This window comes from Cynocephalus volans, chromosome 4, assembly GCF_027409185.1.
Source record: "Cynocephalus volans isolate mCynVol1 chromosome 4, mCynVol1.pri, whole genome shotgun sequence".
NCBI lineage: Eukaryota > Metazoa > Chordata > Mammalia > Dermoptera > Cynocephalidae > Cynocephalus > Cynocephalus volans.
In genome coordinates this window covers 146,480,367-146,485,897 of record NC_084463.1, presented here as the reverse complement: position 1 = coordinate 146,485,897, position 5,531 = coordinate 146,480,367, and positions in this window count along the sequence as shown.

Here is a 5,531-nt window from a genome sequence, read left to right as displayed (position 1 = left end):
CCTGAGTAACAATCCTAAGGAAACTCAATGAGATACAAGAAGATCCAGTCAGACAAAACAATGAACTGAGCAAAACTATGCAGGATACAAAGGAGAACATTTACACAGAAATTAATACATTAAAAAAGAATGTAGTAGAACTCATGGATCTGAAGGAGTCATTCAATGAAATAAAAAACACAACCAAGAACTTAAGCAGCAGGCTAGAGCAAGCAGCAGAAAGAATTTCTGATCTTAAAGCCAGTCTTTTTGAAATAACTCCAGTGGACAAAAAAAAAAAAAAAAAAAAAAAAAGGAAAAGAAAAATAATTTTTAAGAAAATGAAGAAAATCTAAGAAAGAGAGCAGACAACCCAAAACATACAAACATCTGAATCATGGGTGTTCCTGAAGGGAAGGAGAAAGGAAAAGGCATTGAGAACATATGCAATGAAATAATACTGCAAAACTTCCCAAGCATAAGGAGAGACATGGACCTTCAGATTCAGAAGGCTCAAAGAACCCCAAACAGATTCAGTCCAAAAAGGTCCTCTCCAAGACACATTATAGTCAAACTGGAAAACTCAAAGACAGAAAGAGAATCCTAAAAACAGCAAGAGAAAATTGTCAAGTCAGCTGTAATGGAGTCCCCATCAGACTAACAGCAGACTTCTTAACAGAAATGCGATAGGCCAGAAGATAATATGATAATATATTCAAAATACTAAAAAACCTCCAGCAAAGAATTATATACCCAGCAAGGATATCCTTTATAAATGGAGAAATAGTGGATATCCCAAGCAAACAAAAACTCTGAGAGTTCACCACAGCATGCCCAGCCCTTCAAGAAATCCTCAAGGGAGTCTTGCATCTGGAATACAAAAAATGATAATCAGTACCATGAATACACAAGAAAGAACCCATTGGCAGAACAAAAATGCAAATAAGAAAGAGAAAAAAAAACTGTATCTTAACACCTCAAAAACACAATAAACAATGAAAGGGAAAGAAATAAACCAAGATATTTAAAACATCCAAATAAAAATCAATAGAATGTCAGGAATAAAACAATACCTTCCAATAACAACCCTAAATATAAATGGATTAAACTCCCCACTTATAAGACACAGACTGATTGATTGGATTAAAAAGCTAGACCAAACTATATGCTGCCTGAAAGAAACTCACTTCACCAATACAGACACGCATAGACTAATAGTGAAGGGATGGAAAAAGACATTCCATGCAAATAAAAATCAAAAAACAGGCAGGAGTAGCTTCTCTTATATCAGATAAAAAAGACTCTAAACCATAAAAAAAGACAAAGGCATGATATAATGATAAAGAGGATCGATGCAGCAAGAAGATATAACAATCATAAATATATATGCACCCAACATTAGAGTACAACAAATATATAAAGCAACTGTTATTGGATCTAAGGGGAGAAGTAGACCCCAATGCACTAATAGTTGGGAACTTTAACATGCCACTTTCATCTAGACAAAGAATCAGCATAGAAATATTGAATTTAAACAGCACCTTAGACCACATGGACTTGACAGATATGCAGAATATTTCACCCAACAATGACAGAATATACATTCTTCCCATCAGCACACAGATTATTTTCAAGAATAGACCACATCATAGGTCACAAATTAAATCTCAACAATTTTTAAGAGCTTGAAATCATACCAAGTATATTTTCAGACCACAATGGAATAAAATTAGAAATTACATAAACTATGGAAACTATACAAATTCATGGAAATTAAACAACATGAAGGACCAAAGAGTCAAAGAAGAAATAAAGCAAGAAATCAAAAATTTCCTTAAAGTGAATGAAAATACAGGTACAGCTTACCAAAACCTAAGGGATACTAATGTTGCAAATGCAACATTAACAGAGAAGCTTATTGCAATAAGTGCTTACATCAAAAGAATAGAAAGGGAAAGTTCCAGCATCAATCTGTTCCACAGATCAACCAATTTACAACTATAGAAATGTAATGACAGCTAAACTGGGGCCACTGGAGCTCAGGGGAAGAGGAGGGGAGACCTACAGAGTTCATAAAGGGCGAGAAGACATGATGAGAGAAAGAAAAAACTGCTCGGAGTACATTGGGCCACGGTCACTTTAGGGCTGGAACTGCTGAGTGCATGCAGCAGGGGCCAGCAGAAGCCACAACTGTGCCCTTTCAATGGAGTTGCTTGGAGATGGCAAGGGAGAAGAGGGCCTTGGTGGCCCCCAGGACAGCAAGACCACTAATGGTGTTCCTGTGGACCCATGCAGGAGCAAGGAGCCAGAACAGCTGAAGAAGGGCAGCCATTCATAGGCCGGTTAGTCATCGCAATGGACCAGCACAGGGCCTGTCCAATGGGGCGGTTTTGGAGCATGAGTGGTGAGGGAGATGGGCCCACCGTGAGAATGCTGGGACACAGCAAGGACAGCCAATCTGCCCCCAGTCAGCTCAGAACCTCTCGGAGGAGACTGGTTGGGAATGCAGAATTGCATGGGGTGCAGTTTGACGGAAAGATTCAGGCCAAGATCAGAGTTCCTACACAACCCAGCTACACCCGGTCTCTGAAGAGCTGGAAGTGCATGTAAGGTGAACCAACAGACCCTGAGCTGCACAAAAAGTCTTCCCTAGGGAAGCAGCAGAAAAGTAGCTATTTAGCTCAGCAACACAGCTCAGGTACTGGTTCCCACAGGAGGTTTCCCCATTTTATAAGTAAGCAGAGGACAAAAAATTAGTTTCAGCCTGGGCACAACAAAGTGCCTCAGGGCCTGCCCAGGGACTTGGGGCTTGGAGCCAGGTACCAGACCCCCTGCCCACAACCAGACACACTACCAGTACCTGGGGCCCCACCCGGGGGCCCAGGGCATGGAGTCAGGGAACAGATACCTGCCCACATCCAGGCACACCACCAGCACCAAGGTGCATGCCAAAAACATCACCTCCATGTGGGTGATCCACCACAACCACTACAGTAACCATGGCTGCCGTGAAAGTGGCTAGACATCACAACCACCATGCAGATGGTCCACCAGCCACTGGAGTGCATTGACACAAGAAGAGTCAGCAGCAGAGACCAAAGAGAAGGATAGGATGTCTCTCTCCATGGGGCCCATTCCAGAGTGACAGAAGAGGAATCTGCTCTATGATGATATTGGGGGACATGAACACACCTTTCAGCATTGGACATATCATCTAGGCAATAAATCAACAGAGTAACCATAACTCTTTCAGACATAGAGAAGGGTTATTGGTGGGGGGGGAGTGAGAGGGGGATGAGGAATGATTAGACAGGGGGCATAAAGAATAGGTGTAATTTGTAACAATAAACATAGTGGTAATATTGATTTGAGAACATATATCAACATCAAACCCCGAAATATATATAATCAATTATGATTCAATAAAAAAAAATAATAAAGAAAAAAGAATAGAAAGATTTCAAAAAAATAATCTAATGTTAAATCACAAAGGACTAGAAAAATAAGAATAACCTAATCCCAAAACTAGTAGATGGAAAGAAATAATTAAGGTTATAGCAGAACTAAATGAAATAGAGGCTAAAAGAAAGTTACAAGAAATCAGTGAAACAAAAAGTTGATTTTTTGATGGTATAAACAAAATAGGTAAGCCATTGACCAGACTAAAAAATGAAGAGAGAAGATACAAATAACAAAAATCAGAAATTAAAAAGAAGATTACAACTGATACCACGGGGGGGGGGGGGAATAAATCACTAGAGACTGCTATGAACAACTATACACCAACAAATTTGAAAAGCTGGAGGAAATGGATAAATTTATGGATATATACAAATTACAAAGACTGAACCAAGAAGAAACACAAAACCTGAATAGACCGATAACAAGCAATGAGATTGAAGCAGTACTCAGCAGTCTCCCACCAAAGAAAATCCCATGACCAGATGGCTTTACTGCTGAATTCTGCCAGACCTTTAAAGAATAATTAATAACACTTCTCTTCAAACTATTCCAAAAAATTGAAACAAATGCGATTCTCCCAAAGTCATTCTAAAAGGCCAGCATCACCCCGATACCAAAATCAGACAGACACAACAAAAAAAAGAAAGCTACATGTCAGTATCTTTGATGAACATAGACACAAAAATCCTCAATATGATATTGGTAAACAGAATACAAAAGCACATCAAAAAGATTATATACCATAAAAATGTGGGATTCATCCAGGGATGCAAGGGTGGCTCCACATATGCAAATCAATAAACATGATATATCACATCAACAAAATCATGGACAAAAATTATGTGATTATCTCAATAGATGTAGAAAAAGCATTTAACAAAAGTCAACATCCCTTCATGATAAAGACTCTCAGCAAATTAGGTATAGAAGGGAAGCATCTCAACACAATAAAAGCCATTTATGACAAACCCACCACCAACATCATCCTGAATGTGGAAATACTGAAAGCTTTTCCATTAAGAACAGGAACAAGACAAGGATGCCCACTCTCACCACTCCTGTACAACACAGTATTAGAAGTGTCAGCCAGAGCAATCAGGCAAGAGAAAGAAACAAAGGGCATCCAAATTGGAAAAGACAGTCAAATTGTCACTGTTCACAGATGACATGATCCTATATAGAGAAAAATCCATAACCACTACCAAAAAAAAAAAAAAATACTTCTAGAGCTCTTAATCAAATTCAGTAAAGTTATAGGATACAAAATCAATGCACCATTCTTATACACCAGCAATGAACAAGCAGAAAAAGAAACCAGGAAAGCATGCCCATTTACAACAGCAACCAAAATAATAAAATACCTAGGAATAAATTTAACCAAAGAGATGAAAGTTCTCTACAATGAGAACTACAAAACTCTGCTGAAGATATTAAAGAGGGCACCAAAAGAAGGAAAAACATTCCATGTTCTTGGATTGTAAGAACTTACATTGTGAAAATATCCATAATACTCAAACCAATCTACAAATTCAATGGAATTCCCATCAAAATACCAATGACATTCTTCACAGAAATAGAAAAGACAATCCTAACATTAATATGGAACAAGAAAAGACCCCAAAAAGCCAAAACAATCCTGGGCAAAAAAAAAATAAAGCTGGAGACATAACACTACCTGACTTCAAATTATACTACAAAGCTATTGTAACCAAAACAGCATGGCACTGATATAAAAATAGACATTCAGACCAGAGGAGCAGAATAGAGATCCCAGAAATCATACCTCAGGCCTACAGCTATCTGATATTGGAGAAAGGCAATAAAAATCTACATCACGGAAAAGACTGCCTGTTCAAAAACTGGTGCTGAGAAAACTGGATATCCATATGCAGAAGAATGAAACTAGATATGCACCTCTCACCCTACACTAAAATCAATTCAAAAGGGATCAAAGACTTAAGTATAAGACCTGAAACTGTAAAATTATTAATGGGAAATATAGGTGAAACACTTCAGCAACTAGGTCTGGGCAAGACTTTATGAACATGAGCCCAAAAGCACAGCAGCAAAAGAAAAAATTAAAATGGGAC